Below are 13134 nucleotides of genomic sequence, written 5' to 3'. Positions count from 1 at the left end.
AAGGGGGTATTCAGTGGGATCGCTGCTTTGGCATGGTGGGTAGGGGGAAAATGGGTAGAAAATTTGTAACTCAAAATCTTGTGGAAATGAATGATGTAAACTAAAAAAGGAAAAAAAAGATAAATCAACCTGCTCAACATTTCTTGCATCCATACACTTCTCTCCACTCAACCACCAGCTTATTTCAGGCCTTCATCACCTCTAATGTGGACAAATGGGGAGTGTAATAGGACCTACTTCACAGAGTTGTGGTGAGGATCTTTGGAAACTTAAAAACACTAAATCAAGGATGCTACCATTATTCTCTTTTGAATTTTATTTTATTCTGAACTTAATCAATGAAGCAAGCATAACATAAAATCGAAAAAATAAGCATAACATAGTAGAATAGAAAAAAAGATTAGTACATAAAACTGCAAATTTATTATGTACAACTTGCTATTCCTTTTAAATATATAATAACATCATCATGCAACTTTTTTTTCTTCCCTCCTGCCCTACCCTATACATGGATACCATTAGACAAAATATTTATATATATGTAAAAGCATTCTATACATACTCATGTTGGACATCTTGGGCAAGTCGTTTAATTGCTCTCAAACTCAGCTTCTTAATCTGTAAAATGGAGCGAATAATACATCAGATATCTCATAGGTGCTTTGTATGTCTTAAAGCACTATAAACATGTAAGCTATTATTACAACCAGAGCATATTCTCCTCTATGAGGAAATATGCACTACAGAAAAAAAAATTTTGACAGAATAGCTTTCTGGGAGCCAAATGCTTTTTAACTTCATTTTTGGCACCCAAAATAAAAATTAGCTCAAAAAACAGCAGCTGTTGAGTTGACCACTTAAAAAAAAATAACTTCTTCTCATCTGCCATGATAGTTACACAATTGGGTTTTACCCGAAAGTTTCTGTTCAGCTTAGGAGCTAATTCGGCACCTGCTTACAGGGCACTCCTCTGCAGTGGAAGCCTTTCCCTCCCCACAGGGACCCAGATGAATCCAAGTGACACCCTCTTCAGCAGTGATATCAGCACGAAGGCCAACCACAGCTGAAGTAACCACAGGCGAGAAAACATCTATGAATGAGATGTTTCTCACTCTCCTAATGACAGGAAGTGAATCATGTCAACCTCCCATAGGCCAGAAATTCCTTCCTTTAGATCTGAAGGATTCATCATCCAACAATTTTTATATGGCGGAGGCTGAGGTGAAGGGGAGGAGTTGGGAAGAGATAGGAAATGGGGTCTCCCTACGGTCAAGGTTAAAATAAACATATCCTTTGGCAGCTCCTTCGGAAGGAACTAAATTAATGAAGGAAATGCACCACCATGATCTAGGGCATCTCAGTGCCAACCTCCATCTTTTTTTTTTTCAGTTAAAGCATGAATGCCAATTCTGAGCATAAGATTCCAGACCAAACAATTCCATTCTCCTCTTTCCCCCACCCGCTCCTCCCACCATCTTAACCTCAGATTGACCTCCCATGTTCAAATGGAATTGAGGGAGGCCCTTCAGGAAGAAAGCAGGCCAGGCAATTGAGGAGAAACAAGGAATTCTGAATGTCATCTGCCCAAAGGCAATGAATAACAGAATTTCTGAGTCAGTCTTCTCTATGTAGTGAAAGACAGAATAGATTATTAGAAACCTGACTCTGGATTCAGAAGATCCAAGTTCAAGTTCTTTGATAATGTTAGGACATTTCTGGGCCTTTTTCCTCATTTGTAAAATGAGAATAAAAGAACTTGCATCTTACCTTTAGTATGATCAAATGTGGTAACAGTTGTAAAGGTCACATAGCTAGTAAGTGACAAAGCTGAGACTCTGTAGTTGGAAGTACTAGATGTTTGGTCAGAGGACCTAGGTTCAAATCCCACCTCCACTCTTTGCTACTTATACAATTTCATACTAGTCTCTTTGGGCCTCAATTTTTTCATCTGCAAAATACAGGCTTTCCCTAAAGTCTAAACACATAGGAAATCTCATTAATTATGCATATTTTCTTTTTTTTCCTTCTTTTTTTGGAGGGGGGAAGGCAATTGGGGTTAAGTGACTTGCCCAAGGTCACATAGCTAGTTTTTGTGTTAAGTGTCTGAGGCCAGATTTGAACTCAAGTCCTCCTCACTCCAGGGCCGGTGCTCTATTCACTGTGCCACTTAGCCACCCCAACTGAGCATATTTTCAAGAAATGAAATGAATAAAATTTTCAACAATGTTTTATTTAATTAGCATAAATTTTAGCCATAACAATTTCATATGGAATAAAAGTTTTCATTAACTATTGGGGACTATTTTCCATATTAATGAGATTAATTTAATTAAATTAATTGATGAGATTTCCTATGTGTCTACTATGTCTTCCTATGAAATCTCATTTATGCTAATTAAATAAAATGTTGAAAATTTCATTTATTTAATTTCTTGAAAATGTGCATACTTAATGAGATTTCTTATGTGTCCAGACTTTGTATAGTGGCAGGGGATGGGTGGGGGAGGGTGAACTAGATCAGAAGTTCTTGACCTTTTGGTCATGGACCCCTATGGTAGTCTGCTGATACCTGTAATCACCTTCTCAGAATAATGTTTTTAAATGAAGAAAATAAAAAGATCAAATTACAAAGGAAATCAATTATGTTGAAATAAGTCAGTCAGTAAACATTTATTAAGCACCTGTTACGTGCCAGGCACTGTGCTAAGCCCTAGAAATATAAAGAAAGGCAAAAGAAAAAGAATCTCTAACCTTGGGAAGCTTACACTATAACAGGGGAGACTATGTAACACATAAATTATAATACGATGTGATTTGAGGTGATGTGATATGACATGACATGGCATGATAGGATGTGATTATAAATTTTTTATTAAAAAATAGTTAATTTTTCCCATGCAAATTCAAAAACCCTCTGAAATCTAGCCATACACTCCTTTGGGGGCTCAATGAACTTCAGGTTAAGAAGTCCTAGATACTGTACAATGATCAACTGTGAATAACTGAGCTATTTTCAGCAATACAATGACCCAAGACAATTCTGAAGGATTCTTATGAAAAATGCTATCTATCCCAAGAGAAAGAGCTGCTGAAGTCTGAATTAATATCGAAGTATACTTTTTCTTTCCTTTATTTTTCTTGTTTGTTTTTGGTCTATATTTTCTTTCACAACATGGCTAATATAGAAATATGTTTTGAATGACTACACATGTATGATCTAAATCAAATTGCTTGCCTTCTCAAGGAGAGGGGAGAAGAGAAAGGGAAAAAGAAAATCTGGAACTCAAAAAAATTTTAAATGGATGTTTAAAATTATTAGATAATTGGAAAAATAGATAATTTTTTTCATTAAAAACGATAAAAAGAAGTCCTGAACTAGATTATCTCTAAAGTCTTCCTATGGTATAGGTGGCACAGTGGACAGAACACTAAAGTCAGAAAGATGTGACTTCAATCTTGCCTCATATACTCAATAGCTATATAACCCTATACAAGTTACTTAACTTATGGGAGCCTCAGATTCCTTATCCATAAAATGGTTAAACTAATAGAGCCCTTCTGACAAGAGCTATTGAAACTACACATGCACATCTGTGTGTATGTATGCATGTGTATATGTGTGTATGTATGTGTGTATGTGTATCTTCATAACCTTGCCCCTTCTTTCATTTCCTTCTTCTCATACCTTCCTCTCCACTCATTCTATGATTCAGTAACACCGACCAATTTGTAGTTTCTGAAACACAAAGCTCCTTCCCTTTGCACTAACTGTCCCCACCCTTTAATGCTCTGTCCTTACCTTCACACTTACCTTACACTTACCTTCACACTTCAGGTACCCTGACTTCCTTCTGAACTCAGCTCAGAACCCACCTATACTCCAAGAAGACTTTTCCCAATCTGTTGCTAATGGCTTCCTCTCTCAGAGTGTCTTTTACGTAATTGTTTACTGTCTCACCCAATTAACTGTATGCTCCTTGAGGGCAGGAACTATCATTTTTATGCTCTTTGTTTCAAAGCCCTAGCACAGGGGCAGCTAGGTGGCACAGTGAATAGAATACAGGCTCTGGAGTCAGGAGGACCTTAGTTCAAATCTGACCTCAGACACTTAACACTTACAAACCTGTGTGACCTTGGGCAAGTCACTTAACCCCAATTGCCCTGCCTTCCCCCCTTCAAAAAGACAAAAATAAAATAATAAAAAAACAAAACCTTAGCACACACTTAGTTGGCACATAGTAAGTGCTTCATAAATGTTTGCCGACTTGACATATTATGCATACCTCCCTTGCAGACTTATGTGCTGCATTTCATCCAGAGATTATTTCAGTATTCTCCCTTCATGTCATCCTTAAAGGGTTATAGAAATGTCAGTCACAATTACTGTGATGAACTCAGGTCTCTGCATGTTGCTCCAGTATTAAAGGGTGCTATGCACTATGTGAGGTCCCTTCCAGATCTAAAAATCTTATAGTTGTAAGATCCCTGAGTTCAAATCCATTTTTCCTTTGCTAATTCACTAGAGAAAGTCTAAACTAGATCCTTCTATCTATAAACTATGAATATTGTTTCTGATATCCACCTGGAGTTTCTCAATCCTTTTTCTCTTATGAGTTCTTATTCCTTTGGAGTTTTTCTTTTTCCATGGCCTTAGAATATAGTCTGGTACATAGTAGGTGCTTAATAAGTGTTTATTGACTGATGTTAACTTTTCAGTGTGAATATCTGCCCTTCAAAAAAAGCTACAATTCAGTGTTTGATTTATTATGTCATCAATGATTCCAGACTAAAGAAAGTGATGAGGAAAATGTTTAGAATGCAGATCAAGTTTTAAAAGTGTGTCATGCAAACATTTATTTGGGGAGTGCTGGTTATTAAACATTTACCATCACATTCTTGACAATTAATTGTCATTTATAAGATTCTGAAGAGAAGTGTTAGCCCATCTAAGAGATTAACACTTAAAAGAAAACAGCCTTAAATGAGACTGGTTACCATGAATGGGAATATCACCAATAGTGGAATTTCAGGCATCTGTGAAAGGAGGTTTTGGTGGCAGGGCCTTCCCAGGCTCTCTGATGCTAAAGGTAGCCCTTCCCATAACAGTTGTCTTTTTCCCACTTGCCCTAACTGCTAGTTTTGGAGGAAATCCCAAGATGTTTTATTAAAGCCAAGCTTTCTGAGCATGAGGGCTACCTGTTCTCAGCACAATATGTCACCTATATAGGCAGTGCCTTCAACAGTTTCAGAAATTTGAGTTGTTGACATTATTGTCATCATGTTATGCACACTGTTGAGAATGAGAAGTAGATAAGGCCACCATTTTATATACAGTTTAACAGGCACCTCCATTTGGGAGAGGTTGCTCCCAAGCTGGAATGGTTGCTACAGCATAATGGAGCCAAGAAGTCTGAAGTGAAGCCTAGTCTCTAGTCTTGCTTCTGTCATTGGATTCTAATCTAGGCCCCCACACGTATTAGCTGTGTGACCCTGGACAAGTCACTTAACCTTTATCTGACTCAGTTTCCTTATCAATAAAATAGGGGTACTATTATCTACCTCCAAGGATTGTTATGGGGCCCAAAGGAGATATTTGTAAACTGTTGTGAAAATCTTAAAGCACTATATAAATGCTAATTGTTATTTAAGTGTTGAACATATGCAGGAAGGTGGACAAGTCAAAGTATCATAAGATGGGGAGTCAGCAGCCCTGGGTTCTAATCCAAGTTCTGCTGCTTGTGCTAGGTCATCATGTCATTTTTCAATATGTGACCCTGGGCCCTCCCCTGCCCAGAAATCAAGAGCCAATGTCCTCTTCATTTTTCTCCTAGGGCTACCGTAAAAACAAATGAGAGTAAAGATGAAGTTATGAATTCTTTGAAATTAAAGTACTCTATAATAACACTTGCACTACTTACCTATCAGCATGACACCATAGATAGTGTTGGCCTCGGATCAGAACCACCTGGGTCCATAGTCTGCCTCTGATACCAGCCAGCCACGTACCAGGGACTGTCTTGTTTGTTCATCTTCTTATTCCAGCACTTAGTCAAGCGTCTGTCATAAAGCAAGCACATAATAAATGCTTTATTATCTAACGTTCCACTTATCTATCATCTGTATAACAATAATAGCTAATAACTAACATTTGTATATAGCCTACAAGGTGTCAGGCACTATGTTAAGCATGTTACCAAATATCTCTCATTTGATCCTCACAAAAACCCCTGGGAGGTAGGTGCTGTTACTATCTTCATTCATTCATTCTGTCTATCTGTCTGTCTATCTATCTATCTATGTCTGTCTGTCTATCTATCATTTATCACCTATTAATCTACCACCTATAATCTATCATCAATCATCTTTCACCTATTAGTCTATCATCTATAATCAGTCTTCTCTCTACCATCTACAATCTATGATCTATCTGTCATCAACTGTCTACCTACCACCTATAATCTATCAATTATACAATCTATTATCATCTATAACCTATCTATTATCTATAATCTACTATCATCTATCTGTCATCTATTATCTATAATCTATCATCTAGTTTTTATCATCTATCTATCCGGCCAGCCAGCTTTCTTCTATACGATCCTGGGCATCTCTGCCTATCTCAAGCCATTCCCTAAAACTTGCCTACTAAGTCATTAATAAGTTTTTATGGGGTGGGGGCAGAACCCCCCGAGCTCCCTATGAAAGAAATCATAGCTTCTGCCCCATGGTAGCATTTCTCCCTCCTAGAGTTGTGTGGCTCAAATGGTCTCTTCATCTTCAAATAACTAGGTTTTATTTGAATTTACCTAGCTTCTGCGTACATTTGGTAACCCTACACTCCCTCACCCACATCTAAGCACTTTGAGAGCAGGAATTATTTTGTATTTTTCTTTGTATCCCTGGCAGCTGGCACCGTCTGAATAAATGAATAAAAAAAACATACTGCCTACTAAGTGCCAAACTCTAAGGAAACAAATACTAAAAGTCAGATGGTCTCAGACCTCAATGAGCTTACATTCTATTAAGGAAAGACAGTACCCACAGGAGAGTGGGGGAGGCAGGCAGGTCATAAGGATGAGGAATGGAGTCATAAGACAAGTGATTGATATTCACTTTCCAGGAATCACAAAATGCTGGGGGTGGGGGTGGGAACAAAGTAGACCAGTGCAAATATAGTGGGAAGATGGCACAAAGCACTAACAGTGTGCTGGGCTGGGTTGGGCTCCTTATGATGAACGTTCAACAATCAGAACCTCAGGAATGCAGGGAGGTAGGGGTAGGTTAAAGGTGGCAACTGGGATTTTGTGAACACACCATGAATACCACTAGAGAGCAGCAGTCATGTAATAGCGACTATTTTTATTCTAATTTAACAGATGAGGAAACTGAGACCCAGGGGGAGGGGGAAACTGACTCACAGAGAGTCACACTACTAGTGACTGAGGCTTATTCTGAACCTGGGTCTTCCTGGTGTGGAATCCAGTGTCCTATATACTCTCTCAGACTTAGCTTAAATTTAGCTTGTAAAGGCATTTCTTTTTCATTTTTCAAATGCTTTATTAACTTCTGATTTACATCATTCATTTCCTCCAGATTTTGAGTTACAAATTTTCTCCCTGGTTTTCCCCTACCCACCGCCCCAAAAGAGTAGTCCCATAGGATATCTCCTCCTCCAATCTGCTCTCTCCCATATCTTTTCCCCTACCCCCTTTGATTTTTCCAGCAGGGCATGGTGGATCTCTATGCCCCAGTACCTGTATAACTTATTCCCCAATTACATGTAAAATAGTATTAATAAAAGTATATATGTATATATAATTTTAAACATTTGATTTTAAAACATTGAATTCCAGATTCATTCCTTTCCTCCCTTGTCACCCACCCTTACTGGGAAGATAAGCAGTTCAGTATAGGTTGCACATGTGTAGCTAATGTAAAACATTAACATAGCAGATATATTGTAAAAGGCTGACTATATTTCCCTCCCTTCTATCCCACCTCCCACTTGTTCTATTCTCTACTTTGATCCTGTCCCTTTTCAAAAGTGGGTGCTTCCAACTTCCCTCCCCCCAGCCTGCCCTCCCTTCCATCATCCCCCCTCTCATCCCCTTCTCCCCTACTCCCCTGTAGGGTGAGATTCTCTATTTAGTGTGTATGTCATTCCCTCCCCGAGCCAAATTAAATGAGAATAAGACTGATCCATTCCCTTTTGCCTTCCTATTCTTCCCCTCCATTGTAACCATTTTCCCTTGCCTCTTCTATATGAGATAGTGTACCCCATTCTGTCTCTCCCCATCTCATCTCATTATATTTGTCTCTCACCTCTTAATTTCACCTTTTAAGTATCATCCCTTCCTGTTAAATTGGTCCTGTTCCCTCTATCTATGTATACCTGTATTCAGATGCCCATATACCCTCATATATAGACATAGACATATATATATACATATATATATATATATATATTCCCTTCAACTATTTTCATACTGAGAAAAGTTTCATCAGTTACAATTATCATTTTTCCATGTAGGAATGTTAATAGTTCAACTTTGATAAGTGGCTTATGATTTCTTTTCCCTATTTACCTTTTCAAGTTTCTCTTCCCAATTTTTCTTCCACTTCTCTTATCTGCTTCTTAAGGTGTCCTATTACCTGTAACCAGCTCATGGTTTTCTTGGAAGCTTTTGGTGCAGGAGTTCTGATTTCACTGTCTTCCTCCTGTTCCATGCTTTGATCCTTTTTGTCCCCAAAATAAGAGTCTAATGTTGGATTTCTCTGCTTGGTTTGCTTCCTTTGCCTGGTCATGTCGCCCCTCAGTCTCTTGACCCCTGGGCTTTTTGCCACAGTAGGACTGTGCCACCAGAAAGGGGAGCTTTGTCCCAAATTCTGGGGTTTTCTCAGCTGCCAGAGGTATTAGTTGGGTACCCTCTCTGAAGCCTCCATAGGCTCTGGCAAGCTGGTCACTCACCCCAGGACCTCCACCCTAGACTGCAATCCAGACCCAAGCAGGTTAAAGTAAGAGTGATTACCCCTCAGGCTGGTTGCTTGGTCCCCCTACACTCTGCAGGCCAGGAGCTGAAGCTGCCATGTGTCCATGGCTGTGCTGGTGTGTAATGGAAATGCAAATTTAAAGATCTTCCCTGCCCCTAGGCTAAAGTGCACCTGGAGACTGGGGTGGGAGGCTTGTTTTTCAGTTGATACTTTTTGATTGGCCAGTGGGTCCAAAAGGTTGTTACATTCTCTGAGCCAGGAGAAGGCTATATAAGCCCTGATGTGTAGCTTTGTTTTGGGACTCACTTTGAGAAGTGTTCTGTGATTTGATCTGAATTCTGGGAAGCCGTTGTTGAGAGTCCCCCGGCTTTGAAAAACCCAGATGTGGAAACCCAGATGTTGACTGGGTATGGATGTAATGGTTGGACAGTTTGGAAAGCTGTCTACTTGATCTGTTAATGTCTTGATAATTCTGTCTGTATATTTTGAAGTTTGGGGTGCTGATCTTTTTCCCCTGAACAAGGTAAACGATATATGTCTGACTGATTAAAGTAAGCTTGTTAACCCATTTTGAGTTGCTTTCCTTTAACAAAGCAGATCCAAGAACCTGTATGGGCAGCAAACCCTGAGGACGTGCTTGGGGTGCTTGCTGCCACACGGTGTCTCAGAGGCTTCTCGCCCTGGGGGCAAAAGCCAACGCACTCCCAACTACTGGATCCAAACATCCACACTGCACTGACCTCTCACTTTGTCCTTAGCATCTATGTGTTGATAATTCTGGATGGCCACAGCTGCTGGTAATCTGGAGTCCCTCTAGCTGGTGGTCAGGCCCACCCTGGGGCTAAAACCTAGGGGTGGGGCTGGGCTCAGCTTCCAGAGCACTGTGCTGGCCTATTCCTGCCGGCCTGCTGGGCTGTCCTCAGTGGGAGGTTGGCTTCTTTGTATCATTTTGTGGGCTCTGTAGCTTCAGAGTTTGTTCAGAGTCCCCTTTTACATGAATTGGATGTGGTGGGAGCTGGAGCTTTGTGGACATCCTGTTTCTACTCTGCCATCTTGACTCCACCCCCCTCATAAAGGCATTTTAAAGTGCTTACTATATGCCAAGCACTGGAGATAAAAATAGAAAAATCAGACATCTGCTGTGCAGGATCTCACCGAATTAGGGGAGGTCACATAGATAGGAGGGTTCAGCCCCACAGCAGGTAGGAAGGCCTGATAGTCCTTAGGGTACAACAGCAGGGAAGATGACAAAGCTCAAGAACCTTCTAGATGTACTAGTAGGTCATGCCCAATGCCTGGAGGCTAGGAAGGCATAGTAGCAGACCAGATGACAAATTCCAGTGGTCTGCCATCTTGCCATAATGGTGGTTGATGCTGATCTGCTTATCTAAGCAGCATTAACAGCTATGTCCTTGATCAATGATTATTGGGAAAGAGATCAGAGTACCAGGAGTCAGAGTGGTACAGGGATCTAAGTTGTCTTTATCATAAGTAGGGATGGCAAGATCAGCCCCTGGCCTGGATGGTATATTCTACATCTGGAAGAAATTGGACAACTGGGGCTAGAGCAGGGGAAGGGAAGGGAACTCAGCAGTATCTGAACTGGTTGGGCCCATGGACCACCTATCAGAATCTGTGTGGTGTGGGTGGGCTGTGGAAAAGGAGAAGGTCCCTACTGGCCACCTATGGCACCCCAAAATCTCACAGGATGGGTCTCCCATAAGATAACTACTTCAGTTTAATGTACCCCCATGGGCCCACATTTACTCAAAATGATAGCTCATGAGCCACCACCGATGTATTTCCCTTTCAATAGTCAGAGGACACAATTAGCTTGAAGCAAAAGTATTTACTAAAATGGCATGGTAAGAAAAGTTGCAACAAAGAAATCTATACAAACCTGAAGACATGTAGAGGACACAAGTAAAAAAATTCACACACAGATATCTTTTGCGGGGAGGAGATAGCTACATGGCACAGTAGAGAGAGTACCAGGACTGGAACCAGGAAGACTTCAATTCAATTCAGCCTCTGACACTAACTAGTTGTGTGACCTTGGGCAAGTCATTCAACTTCTTGTCTGTCTCAGTCTTCCTCATCTGTAAAATGAGGATAACAGTAGCACCTACCTCCCAGGGTTGTAAGGATGAAATGAAATAATCATTGTAAAGTGTTTAGCACAGTGTATGGCACATGGTAGGTACTATATAAATGTGAGCCTTAATGATGCTTGGTCAGGATATACCCAAGGAGGGGCATACATGTAGAGAGCATGCCTGGCCAAGTCATGTGTCAGGAAAGGGAATTCACATATGGGCTGCTACAGCCCAATGATGCTCTTACACTGTCTCTACTGACCTTGGTCTCAGTCTCCATCAGACATTGCTCCACATTACTGGACACTGTTTAGCTCTAGACTCCACCATTTTCAGTATCTGATTTCTTCAAAATCCTTTGTGGCTTTTTAGTCTAATTAGAACACTATACAAGAACCAAGTGGACTATCTTTTTCCTTCTCCAGAGGACAAGATGAACTGAGAAATGATGTCTTTCCAGAAGATTTGATGCTTAGAATTCTTGAACTCAAGAACTCTTGATCTTGGAGCTCACAAAGCAACCCTAAAAGTTAGTGGTGACCCCAAAATCTCCTTTCTCCATTATAAGGCTAGACTAATGGATTGAGCCATTTAGAGAATCAAAAATCTCCCTTTGTCTACACAGAAGGTTGGCATTCAGGAAGTATAATTCTTGAATTCTCTCTCTCAGATTGTGTGCAAGCACACATTTCCCATGACCATGTGCTTCTGACACAAGTTACCATTATTTCTCCTGGGTTGCCATCATTCATAGGAGAGAGATCTAGAAGAGATATGAGGGAGGAAGAGAAAAATGAGTCCTCAAGAGATGAAAACTCCAAGAGGGGACAGGCTGCTTTAATAGGCTCAGACAGCATGACAACTGTCTCAGCTAATCTCTAGAAGTCCCCACTTTCCTTCAGTTGCTTTTATCCAATGACCAGCTTCCTATAAATCCATGATGTTTATTCTTCAATTGGATCAGAGACTAAAAATTACCTATAAGGTGTTGTATTATCAGGTTGTATGGGAAACCCCAATGCACTCTGTTAGCAAGTTGCTTAGGAAAAACTTCTCTTTTTAATTAAGGAGTCCCCCTGATCTTTTATTTATTTGAAGAAAGGATCATAGATAGGGTCATAGATTTCAAGTTGGAAAAGACATTAGAAAACATCTAATCTAATCTCCTTGTTGTATAGAAGAAACTGGCCTGAAGGGATGAAGCGATTTGCCTAATGTTACACATAAATTTGGGCAGTTAGATGATGCAGTGAATAGAGTGGCAGGCCTGGAGTCAAGAAGATGGCCTCTGACACTTACTAACTCTGTGACCCTGGGCAAGTCACTTCACCCTGTTTGCCTCAGTTTCCTCATCTGTCAAATGAACTGGAGAAGAAAATGGCAAAACACTCCTGTATCTTTGCCAAGAAAACCCCAAATGAGGACACAAAGAATTGGTTACAACTTGTAACCAATACACACAAAATAAGTGACTGAGGTAGGATTTGAACCCACTTCTCTTGACTACAGATCTAGTGACACTTCCATTGTTCCACTGAGTAGAACATCAGACATAATAATCTGTGGTTCAGAGCTAACATTTCCTGGAGACGTAGAAAACTGTCAAATCAGGGAGAAGAAACACATGCTCTAGTCTAAATCCCAACATAAAATTCTTGGGGGAAGAAAAATCTTTCTTCATTTCCGTATAAAATTGAGTTCATGCTTAATGTAGTACTTCTATCTCTGCACTGCACAGAGAGTGTCTGAGTCCCTCAGTGCTGACAGCAAGGCTAGGGCTTAACTGTGTGCCTTTGTAACTAGGAGGGATGATACCATTGGTTAGAAAAGTGACTGGTTTTGCATGTTTTTGCACTTTTCAAGCTTTGTGAATGACTTTTTTTAGCCACATTAATGACAGGAAATGAATCACTCTGGGACTCAGTGAGCCCATCAGTTTTCATTCTTGGAATCTGAGGGAGTTACCCTGCTACAGACTTTCTCCCTCTGGGAGAAAAGAAGGAGGTGTGTGTGTGGGGGGGGGGGAGATTTAGCCGGAGCCCGG

At 40.3% G+C, this 13134-nt stretch overlaps 1 long non-coding RNA gene across 1 annotated transcript in view; it reads right to left on the bottom strand.

Annotated features, from left to right (window-relative positions):
• Positions 1 to 312: 312 nt before the first annotated feature.
• The window catches only part of LOC138167499 (uncharacterized), a 51737-nt gene continuing 38915 nt past the window's right edge, over positions 313 to 13134 (bottom strand). Inside the window, exons 2-3 of the long non-coding RNA XR_011169898.1 lie at positions 5919 to 6057; positions 313 to 618 (exon numbers count right to left, since the gene is read on the bottom strand). This is a non-coding gene — a long non-coding RNA (uncharacterized lncRNA). The remainder of the gene's footprint in view (positions 619 to 5918; positions 6058 to 13134) is intronic.

The sequence above is a fragment of the Petaurus breviceps genome, unplaced genomic scaffold (assembly GCF_028583685.1).
Source record: "Petaurus breviceps papuanus isolate PSGF00001 unplaced genomic scaffold, PetGlider_PUasm1.0 229, whole genome shotgun sequence".
NCBI classification, from domain to species: Eukaryota; Metazoa; Chordata; class Mammalia; order Diprotodontia; family Petauridae; genus Petaurus; species Petaurus breviceps.
Note: the sequence above shows the minus strand (reverse complement) of the source record. Positions and strands in the feature narration are given on the sequence as shown.